General features: G+C 43.3%; 1 long non-coding RNA gene across 7 annotated transcripts in view; it reads left to right on the forward strand.

Moving 5' to 3' along the window:
* Positions 1 to 14,869, forward strand: part of LOC140456944 (uncharacterized) — a 32,319-nt gene extending 17,450 nt beyond the window's left edge. For 4 of the 7 annotated variants that reach the window (XR_011953250.1, XR_011953252.1, XR_011953251.1 and 1 more), the window contains 2 exons: positions 10,234 to 10,351; positions 14,328 to 14,869. This is a non-coding gene — a long non-coding RNA (uncharacterized lncRNA). Of the gene's footprint in view, positions 1 to 9,366; positions 9,493 to 10,233; positions 10,352 to 14,327 lie in introns of all 7 variants that reach the window. The other 3 variants (XR_011953248.1, XR_011953249.1, XR_011953253.1) reach the window with 2 other exon arrangements.
* The last annotated feature ends 8,557 nt before the right edge of the window (positions 14,870 to 23,426 follow it).

Raw genomic sequence — 23,426 nt, forward strand, 5'->3', positions numbered from 1 at the left:
TATCAGATTCCAAACGCTCAAGGATGATAAGGGACTCTGTAGTTGGGCACAGACTGCCCTTTCTGTAGCTGACAGACATCAGAATGGGGTGGTACCTCCCTGGTGCCAGGATCAAGGATGTTTAGGACAGGTAGCAGAATATTCTCAAAGGGAAGAATGACCAGTGAGAGGTCATTGTACATTGGTACCAATGACATAGGAAGGGGAAGAGATGAAGTCCTGATGAGAGAATATAGCAAATTAGCCTGGAATATAAAAAAGTAGGTCCTCGACCATAATATCTGCATTACTTCTGGTGCTACATGCTAGTGAGAGTAGGAATAGCAGGATGGAGGAGATGAATGATTGGCTATGGAGCTGGTGTAGGGCAGAAGGATTCACATCTTTTGATCATCGTAAGCTCCTCTGGAGTAGAGTTGACCTGCATAAGAAGGATGGATTGTACCTGAATTAGAAAGTGTCTAATATCCAGGCAGGGAGATTTGCTCGTGCTACTCAGGTGGCATTAATCCAGTGAGGGTAAACCCAAAGAGATAGTGAGAAAAGAGGTAAGTCTGAGGCTGGTACAGTTCAGAAGTCAGACAGTCAAGACAGGCAAGGGCAAGGCACAGAACCAGGTGGAACTGACAAGTTACACTGCATTTACTTCAATGCAAGAGGCCTGACAGGGAAGGCAGATGGGCTCAGGGTATGGTTTTGAATGTGGCACTGGGATATCATGAGTATTACAGAAACGTTGCTCAGAGATGGGTAGGACTGGCAGTGTAATGTTCCAGGGTATCGATGCAAGAGGAAGGATAGAAAGGGGGACATGAGAGGAGGCGGAGTGGCCTTTTTGTTTAGAGGTAGCATTACAGTTGTGCTGAGGGAGGATATTCCTGGGAGTACGTCCAGTGAAGTTATTTTGGTGGAACTGGGAAATAAGAAAGGGATCATCACCTTGTTGTTACTATCTGCGTGGGTTTCGTCTATTTGCTCTGGTTTCCTCCCATTATCTAAAGATATGCAGGTTGTGTGGATATTCCAGGCTGAATTGCCCATATTGTTCAGGGATGTGCACGCTAGGTGGATTAGCCATGGGGAATGCAGTGGTAAGGTAGGAGTCTCTGAGGGTCCGTGTGGTTGTGATGAGCTGAATGGCCTACTTCCACGCTGTCAGGGTTCTTTGATAATTCTACTAGTTTTAAAATAGTTACAGAAAATAATAGACCAGATCTAAATGGTGTTCTAAATTGGACAAAGGCGAATTTTGACAGTACAAGACAGTACAAGGTATTCCTTTGCTATTCCCAGGCTGGAAAGTGGGAACATAAGAACATAAAGAGGAGCAGGAGTAGGCTACATGGCCCCTCAAGCCTGCTCTTCCATTTAATAAGATCAGGGCTGATCTTTTCATGGCCTCTGCTCCACTTTCCTGTTCTCTCACCATAACCCTTAATTCCTTTCCTGTTCACAAATCTACCTTTTGACCTAACGATAGTCAAGTCGATAACCTAAACTGCTGCACTCAGCAGCAAATTCCACAGATTCACAGATTTAGCTGAAGAAGTCCATCCTGAACTCAGTCCTAAATCTGATACCCCCTTATTTTGATGCTCTGCTCCCTAGTTTAAGCGACCCCTAGCGGAAATCACCTCCCTGCTTCTATCTTATCTACTCCGTTCATAATTTTATTTTTTTTCCCATCCAACCTCCCATATTTCGAAATTCCAATGAGCATACTACCAGTTTCCTCAATCTCTCTGCATACGCCAACCCTCTGAAATCCTGACTGAAACTAGTGACCCTCCTCTACACTCCCTCCTGTGTCAGTACATCTTTGCTAATGTAAGGGGACCAAACCTGTACACAGTACTCCAGGTGTAGCCTCCCCAGCACCCTGTACAGCTGCAGCATAACCATCCCTCTAGCAATGAAGGACAATATTCCCTTCACTGTCTTAATTACCTGCTGTACCTGAAAACCAACTTGCTGTGATTCGTGCATAAGGACACCCAGCTCCCTCTGCACAGCAGCATGCTGCAAGTTTTCACCATTTCATCATCAGTTTGCTGTTAGTCTGACCAAAATGGATGACTTCACGTTTCCCAATCTTGTCCTTCATCTGCCAGATCCTTACCCACTCACATAGCCTATCTGTATCCCTGTGCAGACTTACAGTGGCCTCGGCACACATTGCTCTACCACTCATCTTAGTGAAGTCTACCTTTCATGAATCGATGCTGTGTCTGCTCAATGAGATAATTTCTATCCACATAGCTCACTATTTCTTCCTTAAGAGATCGGGCATTTTCCCCACCAAAGAAGTTATGCTAACAGGTCCATTTTAAAATATTCGCATCACATTTGTAGCTTGCCAATCTGTCAGATCTGTCCCAGAGTCCAGCAAATTTTAGTGAATTATCACGAGTGCATTTGCTATTTACCCACTGCCATCTGTTAACGTCCCCTGGGATGCACTCCATCACGGCTAGGAGACCCATCTACCTTTCGGCTGTTATCTTTCCCAACACCACCTCTTTACTGAGAATGATTGCTTCTTTGTCCTCATCTGCCATTGCGTCCATAGGCCTGCAACAACGAGAGTACACAGACAGTATGTTCCTGTTAAGGCCTTAATAGGTAGTGTAGGGAATGCTGCCTGTCGAGAGAAATTGAGAGTCTCGTCAAGAAAATGAAGGAGCGATACGGCAGGTGCAGACAGCTGGGTTTGTGTAAATTCCTGGAGGAGTATAGGGGCAGTCGGAGTCTCCTCGAGGGAAACCAGGAGAGCAAAAACGGGACATGAGAGAGCTTTGGGAAATAGGTTCCCAGAGAATCCAGAGATTCCAGAAATACACTAAGGATAAACGAGTAACCAGGCAGAGAATAGGGACCCTCAAAGATCAAGAAAAAGGTCCTATTTGTCCGAGATAAGTATATACCTGTCAGGCAGGGCGGAAGCTGTAGAGTGCAGGAGCTGTGGTTTACAAAGGAAATGGAATCTCTCTTCAAAAGGAAGAAGGCGGCTTATGTTAGGATGAGATGTGAAGCGTCTGTTAGGGCGCTTGAGGGTTACAAAATAGCCAGCAAAGTCCTAAAGAAAGAGCTCAGAAGTGCCAGGAGGACACATGAGAAATTGTTGGCGGATAGAAACAGGGTAAACCCTAAGGCTTTCTATAGGTATTTAAAGAATGACGAATAAGATTAGGGCCAATCAAGGATAGTAGTGGGGAGTTGTGTGTAGAGTCAGAGGAGATAGGGGAAGCACTAAATGAATATTTTTCAACAGTATTCCCTTTAGAAAATGACAATGTTGTTGAGATTACTGAGATACAGGCTACTAGACTAGGTGGGATTAAGGCTCATGAGGAAGAGGTATTAGAAATCTTGCAGAGTGTGAAAATAGATAAAACCCATTTGGCCCAGTGAACTTATCCCAGGATCCTCTGGGAAGCCAAGGTAGAGATTGCCGAGCCTTGGCATTGATCTTTAAATCATCATTGTCTACAGGAATAGTGCCAGAAGACTGGAGGATAGCACATGTGGTTCCCCTGTTCAAGAAGGGGAGTAGAGACAACCCTGGTAATTATAGACTAGTGAGCCTTACATCAGTTGTTGGTAAAGTGTTGGAAAAGGTTATAAGAGATATGATCCAGAAAAGAATAATTTGATTAGGGATAGTCAGCACGGTTTTGTGAAGGGTAGGTCGTGCCTCACAAACCTTATTGAGTTCTTTGAGAAGGTGACCAAACAGATAGGTGAGAGTAAACCGGTTGATGTGGTGTATATGGATTTCAGCAACGCGTTCGATAAGGTTCCCCACAGTAGACTATTGTACAAAATGCGGAAGGATGGGATTGTGGGAGATAAAGCAGTTTGGATCAGTAATTGGCTCGCTGAAAGCAGACAGTGGTGATTGATGGGAAACGTTCATCCTGGAGTCCAGTTGCCAGTAGTGTACCGCAAGGGTCGGCGTTGGGTCCACTGTTGTTCGTCATTTTCATAAACTACCTGGATGAGGGCGTAGAAGGATGGATTAGTAAATTTGCAGACAACACGAAGGTTGGTGGAGTTGTGGATAGTGACGAAGGATGTTGTACGTTACAGAGAGACTTAGATAAGCTGCAGAACTGGGCTGAGAGGTGGCAAATGGAGTTTAATGCGGACAAGTGTGAGGTGATTCACTTTGGTCAGAGTAACTGGAATGCAAAGTACTGGGCTAATGGTATGATTCTTGGTAGTGTAGATGAGCAGAGAGATCTCAGTGTCCAGGTACACATTTCCTTGAAAGTTGCCACCAGGTTGACGGGGTTGTTTAGAAGGCATACAGGGTTTTAGCTGTTATTAACAGGGGGATCGAAATCCGGAACCATGATGTTATGCTACAGCTGTACAAAACTCTAGTGAGGCTGCACGGTATTGTGTACAGTTCTGTTCCCCACATTATAAGGAGGATGTGGAAGCTTTGAAAGGGTGCAGAGGAGATTTACTAGGATGTTGCCTGGTATGGTGGGAAGGTCTTACAAGGAAAGGCTGAGGGACTTGAGGCTGTTTTCGTTAGAGAAGAAGGTTGATACGTTACTTAATAGAGACATACAAGATAATCAGATGGTTAGATAGGGTGGACAGGGAGAGCCTTTTTCCAAGAATGGTGACGGCGAGCACGAGGAGATATAGCTTTAAATTGAGGGGTGATAGATATAGGACAGATGTCAGAGGTAATTTCTTTACTCAGAGAGTAGTCCGTGTATGGAATGCTTTGCCTGCAACGGTAGTAGATTCACCAACTTTAAGTACATTTAAGTCGTTATTGGGCAAGCAAATGGACGTACATGGAATAGTGTTGGTTAAATGGGCTTCAGATTGGTATGACAGGTCGGCGCGACATTGAGGGCCGAAGAGCCTGTACTGTGTTTTAATGTTCTATGTTCTATGAGCAATATGCTGTAAGGATCGTTTCTGGGTCCACTGCTTTTCTTCATTTATGTAAATGTTTTCTATGTGAATATAGGAGGCATGGTCAGTGACTTTACATAGATACCAAAATTGGAGGTGCAGTGAACAGGGAAGAAGGTTACCTCAGATTACAATGGGACTTCAAACAAATGGGCTTTGGAGTGGCAGATGGAGTTTAATTCAGAAAAATGTGAGATGCTCCATTTTGGAAAATCAAATCAGGGCAGGACTAATACACTTAATGGAAAGGTCCTGAGGAGCGTTGCTGAACAAAGATCTTGGAGTGCAGGTTCATAGTTCCTGAAAGTGGAGTCATAGATAGGCAGGGTAGTGAAGAAGGCGTTTAGTATCCTTGCCTTTACTGGTTAGTGGATTGAGTACACGAGTTGTGACGGCGTTTTGTGGCTGTTCAGCACATTGATTCAGCCACTTCTTTAATTTTGCTTTCAGTCCTGGTTTCCCCGCTATCGGAATGATATTGTGAAACTTGAAAGGGTTCAGAAAAGATGTGCAAAGATGTTACTAGGGTTGAGGGTTTCAGCTATATAGGGATGGGCTGAATAGGCTGGGGCTGTTTTCCCTGGAGCATCGGATGCTGACAGATGACCTCAGTGGTTGATACAATTGTGAGGGACATGGATAGGGTGATCAACCAGGATCTTATTCACAGGTTAGGTGTGTCCAAATCTATGGGGCACAGGCTTAAGGAGTGAGGAAAACAATTTATAAGGGATCTGAGGGGCATTGTTTTCAAGCTGAACGTGCTATGTGTATGGAATGAGCTGCCAGAGAAAGTGTGGTGGCTGGAACAATTGCAACATTTAAAAGGCAACATTTAAAAGATTGGGTAAGTGATTAGGAAAGGTTTAGAAGGTTATGGGCCAAGTGTTGTCAAATGGGACGAGATTAATTTAGAATATCTGATCGGCATGGACAAGTTGGACCAAACGGTTGGTTTCTGTGCTGTACATCTCGATAACACTGAAACATTAAAATAAGATACGTTTCTCTATGTGGAGAGTTAGCAGAAGGTCGGATAATTCTCCTTGGAACTCAGAAAGTTAAGCAGTGATTTCAACTAGGAGCAGATTTCTTACAGGCAAATGGGAGGTGAGTTGGGACAGACTGGCACCATCTCCAGAGAGAGAGAGTACAGCCCCAATGGGCTGAATAGCCCCCAGTCCCTCTACTCTGTGATACTGCCCCCTTTCACTGAATGTTGAAGCTCATGCCAGTGCAGAGCCATAGAGATATACAGCATGAAAACAGCCCTTTTGGTCAAACTAGTCCATGCTGACCAGATATCCGAACTTAATCTCGTCCCATTTGCCAACACTTGGCACACATCCCACTACACCCTTCCAATACATACACCCATCCAGATGCCAAATGGTCTAGTTTTACCAACTTCCACCACTTCCCCTGACAGAAGATTCCATACACACACCACCTGCTGTGAAAAAAGTTGACCCTCTGATCCCTTTTATATATTTCCCCTCGCACATTGAACCTATGCCCGCTAGTTCTGGACACCCCCACCCCAGGGCAAGGACCTTGTCTATTTATCCTATCCATGCCCCTCATGATTTGATAAACCTCTATAAGGTCACCCTTCAGCCTCCAATACTCCTGGGAGGAGCGCACAACTCGTGTCACAATGGGGCCGGTGAGATTGATGGCAGCTTCAGACCAATAGGAGAGTTGATGTGATCCTCCAGACAATGGGAGTGAATGAGGGGTGGGTCCAGTGGGCCAACATGTGACCATAAACTGTGCAGGTGCACTGTCACTATGGTGCGGGTGTACTCCGTGAGTGTGAAGGGAATGAGAGAGACAGCAGAGATTGGGAGAGAAATTGAGTTTGTATGGACTGGGAGTGTTGATAAACACACGGTTTTAGGTGGCTAGACCTGAATTAGAAATTCCTGGTAAATTAGAACCAAAAGAGCTGCGGATGCTGTAAATCTCACAATAACCAAAAGGTACTGGAAAAGCTCAGCAGGTCTGGCAGCATCTGAGAAGAGAAATCAGAATTAACATTTTGGATTCGCTGAGCCTTCCTCAGAGCCGATGTGACTGAAAAGAAATGTCACTTTTTATGCAGAAGGTAGGGGTTAAGGAGTACATGATAGGTGGGGATAGAGTCCAAAGAAAGAGATGGGAGCAGTTGGACAACGGAGTGGATAACGAACTGGCTGGGGGAGGGTGAATAGCTGTTTATGAGGACTGTTAGTGGCGAACCATAGGTAGTGTGTAATGGCATGCTCTATGATAACAAGGACTGGTGTGTGGGTTAAGAGGCTAGGGCGCTAGGACATTGGAGAGTTCAGGGCCTAAAATTATTGAATTTGATAGAGGTGTTCAGGATGTCCAAGTAGAAAATGAGGTGTTGTTCTTCCAGCTTGTGTTAAAGTGTGGCGCTGGAAAAGCACAGCAGGTCAGGTAGCTGACCTTCAGCACTTGATCACCCTGAAGCTCTACTTTCCAGGGACTGTACACTTGTTCTGAGCCCTTCAGAGGGATTGAAGGGGATAGGGAGAGAACAGGAACAGGGTTGTGTTGTAATCTACAAAATAACGGTCACCCTCCCCCTCTCGGTGTCTCCCCTCTGTCTCCCATCCCCCATCATGCCTCCTCCCCACCGCAGGGAAAAGATCTTGTGTATTTTCCCTATCCATGCCCCTACTGATTTGATAAACCTCTATAAGGTCACCCATCAGCATCTGACGCTCCAGGGAAAACAGTGTATTCATCCGCTCCCTTTGGTTCAAATCCTCCAACCCTAGCAACATGCTTGTAATACTTTGCTGACCCCTTTCAAGTTTCACAATATTGTTTTGATAGGAAAGAGATCAGAATTGCATGCAATATTCCAAGCATGACCTAACCAAGGCCCTGTACAGCCGCAATATGACTTCCCACCTCCTATACTCAGTGCTCTGACCAATAAAGGAAAATATACTAAACACCTTCTTAACTATCCTATCTACCTGTGATTCTGCATTTCAAGGAGCTATGAACCTGTACTCCAAAGTCTCTTTCTCAGCAGCAATCCCGAGGACCTTATCATTAAGTGTATTCACCCTGCTAATATTTGCTTTTCCAAAATGCAGCACCTCACATTTATCTAAATTAAACTCCATCTGCCAGTCCTCAGCACATTCAACCATCTGATCAAGATCCCATTATAATCTGAGGTAATCCTGTTCACTGTCCACTACACCTCCAATTTTGGGGTCATCTTACGAACATTACTTCCTATATTCACATCCAAATCATTTATATAAATTATGAACATTTCAGGATCCAGCACCGATACATTGTGACATCCCACTGGTCACAGGTCTCCAATCTGAAAAGCAACCTTCCACCACCACCCTCTGTCTTCTCCCTTTGAACAAGTTTTGTATCCAAATGGCTAGTTGTCTCTGTATTCCATGAGATCTAACCTTGCTAACCAGTCTCCCATGGGGAACCTTGTTGAATGCCTTACTGAAGTCCATGTAGATTATTTCTACCGCTTTGCCGTCATCAATCCTCTTTGTTATTACTTCAAAAAAATTGAATCAAGTTCATGAGACGTGATTTCTCACACACAAAGCCGTTATTAATATCCCGGACTTAACTCTGTACATTGGGGTCTGCGTCACCCAGTTATGGGTGTTAATATTCTGGATAAATTTCACATACACCAACTTTGTGTTGGTGACTGTGTACTGAGTCTTGTTAATAACACCAACACAGATGAGTTCCTTTTGAAAGGCAGTCCCTATATCCCTAACCCCCTTCCAGTTGCTCTGTCTCCTCCATTCCCACCGTAGACAGTAAGTGGGAGGAGCTCATGGAGTTTCCATGTGAGTGAGATTGAGAAAATCTTCCCTTCTTTCCACTAGCCCACCAAGAAATGGCGGTAGTGTCCTTACCTCTGGACCAAGAGAATCGGGTTCAGAGTTTGGTAACAGCGGCTTTGAAGAGGCTGATTGGAAATCATGCCCAAGCCACCAGGCCATACTGTCTCCCAGCTGTCCCTGCCTGAGCCTCCAAACAGAACCATCCTGTCGTTTCTCTCCTGTCAGACTCTCCCATTGCTCAGTTTGTCCAGGATCCCCTCCTGCTGCTGCACTGCTCCTGTCCCTCACTGACCTGTCCATCCCCCAGTGTCCTCCACATTCATTCATTGTTTACAATCCCATTGTTCCAGTCCTGCAGCCCCGCCCCATCCACCCTATTGGGCACAGCTGCTGTCAATCACCCAGGCACCTGTGTGATCTGGAGCATGCTCTGTAGGAGGGGAGACCTGTGCACGGGCGCAGTGCTGGCCAATTGTTGGCGTATGTGCAGTATGGGTCAGTGCCAGCGAGGGAGGCTTTGGATGTGTGGGATTATTCTGTCATTGGCTGCTCCCTCCCTTCCTCCCTCTGAGAACAGGACCCAGGGGACTGGTCCCTGCCCTGGTATCGTGACAAGTGGTCGGCGTATCGGTGGGGGGAGCATTTTGCAGAAAGTTATCAGAACTCAGGTGAAGATTCAGGAATGTTATGGAAAGGAACAAAGGTAGGCCTGCAATTAAAGTTCTAATTTGGTTCATTTTAGTTCAACCAGATGTGATTTGTCCAGTGTGTGCAGGATGGTTCTTATCAGAGGGTTGGTGTGGAGGAAATAAATAAGAGGTTCCAGATTGGAAAAAAAAAATCAATGTTGGTCTGACTAGGAAACCTTGGGAGGTGGGGGGAGGATTCACCAACACCCAGGAGACTCCGAGTCAGATTCATTGATTTGATTAGATTAGACTTCCTGCAGTGTGGAAACATGCCCTTCGGCCCAGCCAGTCCACACCGACCCTCGGAAGTGTAGCCCACCCAGACCCATTTCCCTCTGACTAATGCACATAACACTATGGGCAATTTAGCCTAGCCGATTCACCTGACCAATGCATCTTTGGATTGTGGGAGAAAACCGGCGCACCCGGAGAAAACCCACGCAGACACGGAGAGAACATGCAAATTCCACACGGACGCTGTGGGGCAGCAGTGCCATCGTGCCACACCTTTGTTTTGGTCCTTAGTCTGCAGGCAGGAGCTAAGAAGCTGAATTCAACGAGAGGAGAGAGCATTAGAACTGGGTGTGGAGGAAAGGGGTGAGGAGATTGGTTTGGATTTCAGTTCACAGAAGGGAGAAATTGTGAGACTGAGAATTAAAGCTTTGGGGGAACAAAGAAACTACAATTTAATACTATAATTGTCTTATGAATTTCCATCCTGTGTTAATGGTGGTGACTTGTTTTCTCTGTTGTAGGGTACTGAAAGGGCAGATTTGTGAATGAGAAATTCAGATTGAACTTCATGTTCAGTTTTGACAGTTACTTAATCCGTGCCGATCTGAATATCATTGGCCTTTTCATGTGGAAAGAAAGGTGTGTATTCTGTCCGTGGGCGAATATTTCAAGTGTCAATGTGACTGGAAAAATTACTGAGACACAGCCAAGTCCATGTCAGCGTGGTGAATGTGGAGAGAGCTTTCATTTGTTTTTAAAAGTCTGAAAATACATGTCACATTTCCCAGGAATAATGAAGTTACAGATTTGTTTTGTATGAGGACAAGTTTTTAATTAACCATGCAACCAGAAAGACAGAAGGATACCTGCACCATGGAAAATACAATGAAAACGGGATTGTTGTAATGGGGTTAATTTTCGATCATGGCTTGTAATCCGTTGGCGATGTCACGTCTGTTCCAGCGCCGTGGGGAGACACTGGAAATGTGATGAATGCAGTGAAGATTTCGGTTATTCAACTGGATAAGGTGCAGAAGAAATGGGCTCAGGGGTCTGAGTTAGAGGGAGAGGTTGGACAAGCGAGGATTCTTTTTTGTTTAGAGCAGAGGAAACAGAGGGGAGATCTATTTCTGGCAGTGTATAATATTGTGACAGGCTTGGGTAAGGTGAATGCACTCAGTCTTTTTCCCAGGAAATCAAGGAGTAGAGGGCATCAGTTTAAGGTGAGAGGAGAAATTATGAAAGGGAACCTGAGGGGCAACTGTTTTACATAGAAGGTGGTATGTATATGGACTGAGCTGCCAGTGGAAGTGGTTGAGGTGGGTACATTAACAACATGTAAAAGACATTTGGACAAATACATGGATAGCAAAGGGTCAGATGCAGATGGGCCAAGTGCAGGGAAATGGGTTCGCGTGGATGGACATATTGGCCGGCATGGGCCAGATTGGGCCAAAGGGCCTGTCTCTGCTGTAGGACTCTGACTCCAAATATATTTTCTATTTCTCCCGCCACCTCTGGTAGTACCCTGGGATGTATTCCATCCTGGCAAAGAGACATGTCTACCTTTAGCTCCATTAGCTTGCCCAGCTCTAACACTTTCGTGATAATGGTTGTTCCTTGGTCTTCACCTTCCTCAGTCTCCTTATCAATTACTGGCATGTTCTTCGTATCCTCCACTGTGAAGACTGACTGCTGTGTACTCATATTCCTGAACCCTGCTGGATAGGAATAACTGGGCACAGAACTCTGAGAGGTCTTCTTTGAGTCTTTATTGATGAGACATGGCAGTTACCTGGATAGTGTACATGCAGAACACCTCCAGGCAGCATCAGGTAACTCCCCGCCTGTCCGATGTGCCGCTCCCATTCTTATACCTTTGTGGTTTGTGTTTTGAATGGACGCTGTCTCTCAATATTATCTCCATGGCAATGGCAGTTAAAAAAGTCGAGTTCAGCTCAGCACTTTGTGGTTAAACCACATACCCCTCCCTCACGGCCCTGTGGCTCAGTCAGGTATCTGACAGGCACTTCAGTTTCCGTGGGGCTGTCTATCAGGATTCTGATGTGGAAGAACTGGTGTTGGAGTGGGGTGGGCAAAGTTAAAAGCCACACATCACCAAGTTATAGTCCAACAGGTTTATTTGGAAGTACAAGCTTTTGGAGTGTGCTGAGATTTTGCACTTGATCAGGATTATCTCTATGGTAACAGTTAAGTGCTTCAACAATTACAGAGGCCATATGTTCCCCAAATAATAGGTTCCCCTCTAACAGTGTAAACTGCTATTCCAGCCCTGGGGATAGCTACTCATCACTTTTCTCCCCCAATCCCATCCAGCTTTCTGTTGATCTTTAAAGTTTTTCTAATCTCCTAGTTTCTTCTTGGTCTTTGCCAATTTGAATGCTTTCTATTTCAGTTTGATAGACTCCCTTATTTCCTTATCCACCCACGGCAGATTATTCCATTTCCTACAGTCCTCCCTTTTCACTGATATATAATTTTGCTGAGCAGTTTGAAAGATTATTTGATATTCCTCCACTGTCTGTCAACTGTCCCACCCTAAAGTCTTTGCTTCCAGTCTACATTAGCCAACTCCTGCCTCATCCTATTGTAGTCTCCTTTGTTTAAACACAGGATCTTGGGATTGGATTTAATCTTCCCGCTTTCCAACTGTATTCTAAATTCAACCAGATTTATCACAAGTCTTTTATCAGATTACGAGGTGAGGCCATGTTACCTGGATGTTTTGGTTTTCATTGTCAGAGACCTTGGCTTTGTAATAAAGTACAGGATAGATGTTCAAAACAGAGTATTCTGGACGGTGTGAATGTACTGAACAGTCTAAAACCATAAATCACTGTCTCCCCTCAGTTTACATGATCTGGAGATGCCGGTGTTGGACTGGGGTGTACAAAGTTAAAAATCTCACAACACCAGGTTATAGTCCCTCAGGTTTAATTGGAAGCACACTGGATTTCGGAGCGTTGCTCCTTCATCATGATCCAATTAAATAAGTTGGACTATAACCGGTCTAACTCACCTCAGTTTAAAATTGAAAAATCATTTTCTCCCACATGCTTCCTTACTTTCGAAGTTTGAAACGCTAATCCACCTGACTATCCTGCTTTTTCCAAAAATCTCCTTTGGTGAAGGTGGTGAGTTTTGGATTCAGCTTTTCCGTTATTACCGCAAGAAGATAAGCACTGGGCACAGGAGAGGCAATGCAGCTCCACCATTTAATACCATGCTGATTGAGCTCACCTCGGTCTCAGCTGGATTTTCCTGCCTGCTCTCTCTTACCCTTCAATTCATTGCAAATTCAACATCTGTATTTCTTCAGTAAATTTGCTCATTGTCCTAGCATCTACCGCATTTTGAATAGGGAATTCCACAGATACACAGCACATTGAGATAGGTACATTCTTCTATATGAGAATGGAATAGGAGCCCTACCGTGCAGAAATAGGGTAATCGTCCATGGAGTCCACGCCAACCCTATCATGAGCATCCCATTCACATTCACCCATTCCCTGTATTTCCCATGGTTAATGGCTTAACCTGCACAGGTATGGGCACTGGGAATTTCGCATAGCCAATCCACTTAACCTGCACATCTTTGGACTGTGGGGTGAAACTCGAGCACCCAGAGGAAACCCGCAGTGACGCAGGGAGCACGTGTAAACTCCACACAGTTGCCTAAGGCTGTAACCAAATCCAGGTCTCTGACGCTGTGAGTCAGCAATGCTAACCATTGAGTCACCTCTGCTTAAAATCTCCTGCTCCTATTATTCTCGCCACACCCCAGTTGGCTGAATCTATATTCCTTACATCAGAAAATCAGGTTGTGGAAGCAGATGTTTCAATAAAACCCAGTGACAATCCAAATGTTATGTGTGTCTGAATGGGGATCAGATACACAACACCCTCCAGTCTACACTTTTCGTTGACTTTCCAGAGACAGGGCTCCAATGGCGTCATGGGGACTACAACTCCCACAATCCCTGAGGCAGGGACCACACGTGTGTGGGGAAACACGGCACTGTACATGTACAAAATGTGTGCGGGTTTTGGAGCATGTGCTTTGGGTAAATATGCTTTGCGGAAAGTTTTTCACACTGTGATTGGCTGGAGGAGGAACGTATTTACTCATAGTATTGATCTGTTGGGGGAGGGGGTCAAAGTATCACTACATCCATGGAGGACCACTCTCCATCCCCAATTCATTGTTATGGTCGGAAACAACTAATGGGGAACGAAGAAGGATCTGATCCATTCTCCCAGATTGAAGGTTCCTCTTCTGTCCAGGATCTGCCACCTCCCTTTCTTTCCTTTTGTTTCATTCTGCTGTTACATTATTCACTTGCAGCAACTGAAGGGAAAGGAAGTGAACCCAGAAAGGGTGCAGAGTCTAACCAGGGACGGGAAGTGGTGGCATGGATCTGTTTATCAGTAACTCCATGGGAATGGGGAGGGTGTACATTAGGGGGTAGCAGAGTCAGAATGGTGGGAGAGAGTAAGTGGGCTGGAGGGTTACAGCTTTGAGGGAAGAAAGGGAAAAAGAGTAAGTAGAATTGTCTGCTCTGAATTTCTAACATGTACATATTCCTTTATACAGGGTGCTAGATGGTGAAGATTTGCAGACTGAAATCTCAAAGTCATGTGCAGATCATGATTAAGTTAACCAGCATTTGAAGAAGCAAAGACAGAGAATCACTCAGCCAAAATCCTGCAACACTCTCATCGCAGCATTTTCGATCTCTCTGCACCAAATGGACTGTGAATTGTACAAGACAGCAGCTCCCTACCATCTTCTCAAGGGTAACTAGAGATGGGGAATAAATGCTGGCTGAGCCAGTGATGCCCATATCCTGGAAATGGTTTCTATCTCTAGTTGCTGAACCCCAGTTGATGTTCCTGCAGGATGATGAGGGACGCTGAGTGCATCCTCCAGGAGGTAGCACCATCACATTACCCCTGCCTACACCCACACAGTAACACAGCAACATCACTGGAACAAAAGGCAGTGAAGCCAAAGGAGGACTTAGATATAGTTCTTCAAGGTAAAGTCATGAAAAGGGATTGGAACACAGCAGGAGACTGAGCTGGATGGTCAGCTGTTTCCCATTGAATGGTGGAGCAGGATTGAAAGGCTGAATGGTCTCCTCCTGCTGCTATTCCCCCAGGTCTGTATATAGTCATGGAGCCTGGGCAGGAAGGAGTTCGCAGGGATTCTCCAGGAGATTGCACTTCCACAACAGTTTTCAGTGAGGGATGGTTTGATGGATTTTATTTAACATTTATCTTTCACAAAAGGTTTGTAAATTTTGGTTTTAAAATGTTGTAAAAGTTATTTTGCACAGCAAATAAAATTAAAGAAAATAACGTAAACTGTCTGAATATAACAGTTTTAAAACTTTCAACCCTTGTAAAACAAAATCCTGTCTATTCCTGGACACAATCACTTTCCAGCTACTCAAACTCCAGGGAAATATTCCCTCCCTGTCTGAACCTTTGGTTTGATTTAACTGCTTTTCAGTTCTCGTTCTGTTAGCTGTGAAGCATTCTTTTTCCCCATTTCTCCGACCCAGAAATGTGAGCACAGCAATCTACCCACCATCAAAATCATCAGTACGCCATTTTGCTTTTGGTTAACATATAATCACCAGCAGTGCAAATGTGAGGACTGCAGATGCTGGAAACAAGAGCCTAGATTAGAGGGATGCTGGAAAAGGCCTTTTGCTGAAATGTTGATTTTCCGGCTCCTCAGATCTTGCCTGACCTGCTGTGCTTTTCCAACACCACTCTAATCTAGACATATAATCACCAGCAGTCAACCATTTGTGTAACCAATTGAATATTTCCAAACAAAGCCCATTTCGGGCCAAGCAAACCATTACAAGTGTCAGAATGAGAAGGGACTAAATCAAAGTAGAGTTGTGGGGAGGGGGCAGCGATGGAGATAAAGCACTATATCCCCTGCGGTGCCCACTTCTATCTAAAGGCATCGAGAGCATTGATGCACACCACATGCTCCTTCTCCAAGGACACCCTGCTGTGTAGCCTTTATCCTCAATCATAGAATAAAATCCCTACAGTGTGGGAGGAGAGCATTGGCCCATCAAACCCCACCGACCATCCAAAGAACATCACGCCCAGAGCACTCCATCACTGTAACACTGCATTTCCCATGGCTGATCCACCTAGTCTGTACAATTCTGGATCCTGTGGACAATTTAGCACGACTGATCCACCTAACCTGCACATCTTTGGACTGTGGGAGGAAACCAGAACACCTGGAGGGGACCCACACTATCATGGAGAGAATGTGGGAACTCCACACAGGCCGTTGGACAAGGCTGGACTCCAACTTTGTACCTGATGCTGTGAAGCAGCTGTGCTACAATCACAATTTAAATCAAAACAGATGATCCCTGCTCATTGTCACATTGCTGTTTGTGGGGACTTACTGCCCAGAGAGACATCCTGAGGTTCAGAAAGTGGCAATGTAAGTTCAGTCACCTCCAGCCCAGTTAATGTGGTTAACAACAACATCAATACTCCAACAGTGTCATCATGTACAAGGTCCACTCCTGACTCTGATGGACAGTAACATCAGAATCAGAGTCCTGCAGTCCACATGGAGCAGGGGGATGACCACTTCCCTGTGAGCACTCACTGGGCTCTCAATCGTGTTGAAGACGCAGCAAATCTCTTGTCACACAGAGGGGTGAACAGCTCCTACCCAGTGTGAACACGCTGGAGTCTCAGGGGGTGGGATGAATAACTGAATCCCTTCTCTTCACTGAGCATCTGAATGAGATCTGCCTCAGTAGATTGTGAGGTCGAGTAAATCCCTTCTCATACGTGGGGCAGGTGAAATGCCTCTCTGCAGTGTGACTGTGTCGGTGAGTGTCCCACTGTTCGGGTGAAGTGAATTCCTTATTCTGATTGAGCCCGTCCTCCTATTTCTCTCAGTTATCATTGACAATCTCACACCAGAACTTGTTCCAGAGAGTGTTCCAGAACAGGCAGAATGGTCAGCTGCGGCTGGTCACCTGACTTGTCACTGGTCCTGAAAGGTTCACTCTCCACAAATGCTGCCAGATCTGCTGAATTTTTCCAGCAATTTCTTTTATTTTTTTCAGTTTTTCCCAGCATGTGCAGATGTTTAGTTTTCCAATTCTCATCTTGTCTGTTGCAGAGGAGTTTATTGATGAAATTAGAGGGTTTTGAAAATTGTACGTTATGTCACACATCAGCTATGATCATCATGAATGGCAGAGCAAAGTCGAGGGGCTGAATGGCCTCCTCCTGTTCCAAGGAAAGTTTTCCATTGTCAGCTTGTGGTAACATTTCCCATCACTGCTCAATTCACCTCCATGTCGAACACATTGTTACTGACTGAACAAACCTCCTGTGTTTGAAATAAACTTACTAATGCCCAGTGGCTCCCTCTCCTGCCACCCGGGTTTAACTCTCATCATGGAATACTGTCGTGTATTACTGCAGGAATGCCCACAAAGACTAATCCTGGAGTCTGTATCCCCTAGGATCCACAATCACCTTTTATTTCCTTCTTCCTATTTCTATCAGGCTATTGAACTCTTGGTTTCAATCCAATCTCCTGTCATGCTCTTCAACATGTCCACATGGGTGGACTAGAGGTAGCTGGGATTTAATGAAGGGAAGTGGGGATTAAGCGGAAGCATGAGGAGCGGTGACAGCAAAGACAGTTCTCATTGTAACGGCAGAGTTTCTCCATGGCCTAGTGAGTGGTGAGGCAGCTGAGTTTGTGGGCGGAGACAGTTTCAATCAGGGATTTGGTAAGACACTCAGACATTGACCTGTCCAACTGATTGTTAACTCAGACAGATAGAAAGAAAGATGCACATTTAGATATCACCTTTGATGATCTGGGGCAATGAAACATGCTTCCAACCCAAAGATTTCAACCTCAAAACTCTGAAAACACAGACACAATGCTTTCTGTTTGTACCAGGCTGTCTCTGAGGCTCCTCTTTTCTTGTGAAAAGCGTTTCGACCTGTTCAGCCTTTCCTGGTGATTATAATCGCTATGTTCCTGTGAGATTTGTGACTGAACCTTTATTTTCCTCTTCCTTGTGAGTGATGAAAGTAGCAGAAACAGTTCCTGACCTGTGAGGGGTTTTGATTGGAGTATTTATATTTACAAATCCATTCCCACCCTCACATACAGTGTGAAATTGATGTAAAACTGAAGGAAATGAGTGAGTGAGCACCCACAGAATCATAAAGGAATCATATGTATCTGAGTTGAATGAACAACAATCAAAACTAGTTAGAATCACAGAATCCCGTGGGTGCAGAAAGAGTTTATTCTGCCCATCGAGTCTGCAATGACCTGCTCACCCACCCTACCCGCATAACCCCACATTAACCATGGCTAGCCCAACCCACCTAAATTGCACACTGCGACCATGTTAGCATGGCCAATCCAGTGACGTTACACATCTGTGGGAAGGTCACAAATTACATACAAATGCTGAGAATTGTGGAAGATGGCTCACAAATACTAGACTCTGACACAAATGCTCTGCTTTTCAAAATAAAATCTGGGGGACACTGCAACCGGAAAAAGTTCTGATTTTCTTAGGAGGAAGAGAATTCAAAACTCACGCCACTGACCCAGGGGGCGCAGTGAAAGTTACAGAGGTCTCGGAACCATCAGAAATGTAAGAGGTTGTGAGCAAGGTGGGGGTGAGACAAGGACACAAAGACAGTCTGTCACACGGGGGAAGGCAGGAGAGGTTCAACAGCAGAAATGGTCGTCCCTCAAGGCCATGGAGAATGGAGTTAGAGCTGGGAAAGAAACAAGGAAATAAGGTGTGCAGCTGCCAAAGGAATATGTTAAAAAACAGATTATAAAAGCATAGAGGGCAGAGTTCAGTCTGAAATCTTTGCTCTCAATGATGAGTAAAAAAGCTGTAACGCCTGGGGAGTTGTATTTCAGCCAACACTTACCCAGGATTGGCCAAGTGTGCTGTCATTTTCTGATAATTTTTTTTCTGGCATTTGTAGTTCAAGTCTGATGACGCTAGTAACTTTTCAATTTGGACTGGAGTTTAAATTTCTGGAGAAATGTCAAATAAATCACATTGATCACATTCTGCACATCTTAGTCCATTACCCTGCATGTTCCAGTATTTCAGTGACATCCATGTCCTGCCGGTGGGACAGGACATACAGGGATGGTGACGATGGTGTCTAGGACATTGTAAGCTATGATTCTGTGCGTATGACTGTGTCGGCTTGTTGCTTGACTTGTCTGCGTTCCAGCTCACCCAAGAAGATGTTGGCAGGGTGAGACAGTACAGTTGGAGATCCTCTGCTCGCCAATTCCTTTCCTTTTTGTTTTTTTAGAATTTCATTCTCTCTCACTCTCCCCTTTGCAGACTCTGACAATCATGACAATTTTTTTTTTAAAAAACATGTCTCTATTAGAAAACCAATCGAGGAAAATATATTATTCTTGCATCAACTGCATTTTTAAACAAAATCCATTGTGTTCAATAAACACTGTCTCATTTTTTCCTTCAATTCTATCAAGTGAGCTATTATATTTTGTCCCTCAGTTTACCGATCTTAATAAATATCCAATCAATTTCAGAGCAACATGCTGACAAAGTATTGAAACAATTTATCTGTTTAGGTTTTAGCATTAGTTATAACGTCATTACAATTACAACAATTGCAGAATAATTGGTCTGGGTAACAAGTATACTGAGGTTTACAATTTAATTTATTGATTGTTTGAAAATTGGTACAATATATCCTTTTTTCAGGATTCTAACAGTAATTGTTAAGGCATTTGTACGACAATAATTATAGTATGCTTTAGTTTAGTTTTGCTAACAACTACAGTGATGTTTATATTTGAATTTAATCCAATCTTCCATAGTACCTATATAGTAATATAAAACTCCATTTTATTTCCAATCAACACACCTACAAAAGAATCCATTATTTCTGATGCAATGCGCACTGTTCAAAATATGACTTTTGCTCATTTGAATGATCTGTGTAATCCCAGCCTTATAAATTTAGAAAATCCTATTTACTTTTCCCTGCAACAATTCCTGTTCATTTTTTGCAGATAGCACAGTCAAATAGCAAGATGAAATTTATCATTATTCTTAAGTATGCCAGTAGAATTTTGAAAATCTCTATGTTGCTAATATATAATAATTGTTCATTTCAATCCATAGACTATAGAACAGTACAGCACAGCCCTTTGGCCACGATGTAGTTCAGACCTTTTATCATACTCTAAGATCAAACTAACCAACATGCCCTTCATTTACTATCATCCATGTGCCTATCCAAGAGTCGCTTAGATGTCCCTGATGAATCTGAACGTACTACCACCACTGGCAGTGCATTCCACACACTCACCACTATCTATAAAGAAACTATCTCTGACATCTCCCCACAACTTCCCCCATTCATCTTAAAATTATGCCACTTTGTGGGGAAACGTCTTTCATTATCCACTCTATCTATGCCTCTCATCATCTTACACAAATCTATCAAGTAAACTATCATCCTCTTTCATTGCAATGACCAAAGCCCCAGCTCTGTCAATCTTTATTCATGAGACATGCCTTCCAGTCCAGGCAACATCTTGATAAATATCATCTGCACCTTCTCTAAAGCTTCCGCATCCTATGTCTTATGAGGTGATCAGAACAGAACACAATATTCCAAGTGTAGTCTCATCAGGGATCCACGGAGCTGCAGCATAACCTCGTGGCTATTAAACTCAATCTCGCCACTAATGAAAGCCAACACCCTATGCACCGTCATAATAACCCTATCACCTTGGATGTCAGCTATGAGGGATGTATGGACGTGCACCCCACGATCCCTCTGTTCCTCCACATTGTCAAAAATCCTGCAAATAATCTGAAAATTTGCATTCAAATTTGAAATTCGAAAATGAATAACTTCACATTTTCCCAGGTTGAACTCCATCTGCCACTTCTCAGCCCAGTTCTGCATAGTCAATGTCCTCCAGCAACGTACAAAAGCCTTCCACACTATCCACAACTCCAGCAACCCTCGTGTCATTGGCAAACTTCCGAACACACCCTTCCACTTCCTCATCCAAGTCATTTGTAAAAATCACGAAGAGGAGAGATCCCAGAACTAATTCCTTCAGAACACCATTGGTCACCGTGCTCCAAGCTGAAAACTATCTATGCAATCTCACCCTGTCTTCTATGGGTCAGCCAATTTATTATCTAACCAGGCAGGTTTCCCTATATCCCATGCCTCATTACTTTCTAAATGAGCCTACCATGGGGTACCTTATCAAACACCTTGCTAAAATCCTTATACACCACACCCACTACTCTGTCCTCACCAATGTGTTTGCCACAACATCAAATAATTCAATGAGCCTTGTGAGGCATAACCTGCCACTCACAAAGCCATGCTGACTATCTCTAATCAATCTAAGCTTTTCCAAAGAATCATAATCCTGTCTCTCTGAATTCTCTCCATATATTTGCCCACAACTGATGTAAGACTGACTCATCAATCATTCCCAGGATTATCTCAATTTCCTTTCTTGAATAAGGGAATAACGTTTCCCACCCTCCAATCATCTGTTATGACTCCAGTGGACAGTGAGGATGCAAAGATCATTGCCAAAACACAGCAATCACTTGCCTCCCTTCTCATAACAAACTATGGCCCAGGGGACGTATCTATCCCCATTATTTTTAAATGTTTTCAGCACATTCTCTGTCTTTACATCAACCTGTTCGACCATATCAGCCTGTTTCATGTTGTCCTCACAAGGAAAAAGGTCCCACTCACTCGTGAATACAGAAGCAAAGTACTCATTAAAGACCTCACCAACCTGCTCAGACTCCTGGCACAAGTTTGCTTCACTATGATGCGTATAAATGTGGAATTATGTCTCAGCACTGAATTACTGTAAAGATATTGCAGTGTACAATCACTCGACTACTTTGAATATTGAACGGTATTTTAACTGAGAAAACACAGTTGAATTCATTTGATTATATTTCACTTCATGCTAACATTTATTGCATTTAGGACAACAATAAGAGTTTCCTTTTTACATATATGAAACTTACTTAAATTAATCACACGTTTATGTGAAGAAAATAGAATTAACATCTCCTTGTTCCTTCCTTTATCAATGACTGTTCATTTTGAAATTGTGGAAGTTGTACATTGTTGAAAGGAAGGGAACTTGTCGTCAGCTGAATATTCACATTGAATGACTGATGTATATTTAAAATTAAAGTACAATGATCATGCAGTTTTGTCAATTTGTCTTTCAAAGAATTGCCATGAGATTCCTCTTTATTTAAGACTATCATTCATTTATTCTATTGTTATTGTAAAATATTGTTTAATTTCCAGTCCATTACACACAGAAACCAACGAATTAATTCCCAATCGAATTACTACAATAAACAGCTGATTAGTTTTCATTTGTGTAACCACATTAAACATAATATTGCAGTTCTGACCGTCCTGAGTGGGAACATTATGAAAGGAGCCTGTGGAGCTGTGGCAGTGTCTCTATTACTAGACCCGAGGGAAGGTTTCAAATCACACCTTCAACACAAATATATCAAGAGCTATCTGAATGGAGATTAGAGAGTACCTAAGCACAGATTGAACTGCTTTTCAATCCAACATTAGATCTGCTTTTATCTATTATATCAATAATCACAAAATCTGATACTTATTTGAGTCAGGTTACCAAGAAATATGTGTTGGAAAATTCGTTTTAGCCACTTTGCTTTTACAAAAGACTTACATCTGTCCCTGTTTTCTCTAACTGAAATAAATCTGAAGAGGATTTTCACTTTTACGAAAAAAGGGGAGGTGTTTCCCATATAAATTAATGCTTCTTCGATTTACCCCTTTTCAGTTTATGTAAGGTTTCATAATAACGCTCGACTTTCGGATAGTGGGGATACCTGTATCTAATTCTGTTGCTTATAAGTTCCTGGAGAGTATTTGAAAATGCTGCAGAATTAAAGATTACGATGTCTAAGTAATGAGATTGATCTTTTTTTGTTGCAAAGGGGCAAGTCCAAACAATTGAAACACTTTAAACATTATTCTCTTGTGCTATAAATTTGAAATAAAGTTGATATCTTCTTCAGTAAACTAACGAATGCTACCACCTATTACTTGTCAGTCAGCTGATTATCTACTTTGTAACTAAATGTTGTGATTCATCTAAATATTACTCTGTCCTTTGATGAAAGTGAATTTGTAACTGTTGTTCAGTTTATGAATTGTCAGAAACTTGTTTTTATTTTCCCATTCACCTGTTCATTTTGACCGTAAGATTGAAATGCTTTGAAAATATTGGAGTTTGTTCATTTAAAAATAAGGTTTGCACATCTCTCACATATCTCACTTCTTTTATTATGATTCAAGAATGTTTTCTGGTGGAATTCTAGTAAAGACCAAACATTTGTTGGCTTCAAATAAGGTCTTTAACATCCAGTTATCCATCTGTTGTTAATGTTTCAGCTGTTACATTGACATTGATTAGGTACTCATTCAGAAAGATCAACTGACAATTATAAACTACTTGCAGGATTATTGAATTGAGAAAAAGATACAGACGTGGAAACATTTTTTAGAAGGAATTGCTTTTTCATTCAAATGTGTAGGCTGT

This window comes from Chiloscyllium punctatum, chromosome 31 (assembly GCF_047496795.1).
Source record: "Chiloscyllium punctatum isolate Juve2018m chromosome 31, sChiPun1.3, whole genome shotgun sequence".
NCBI lineage: Eukaryota > Metazoa > Chordata > Chondrichthyes > Orectolobiformes > Hemiscylliidae > Chiloscyllium > Chiloscyllium punctatum.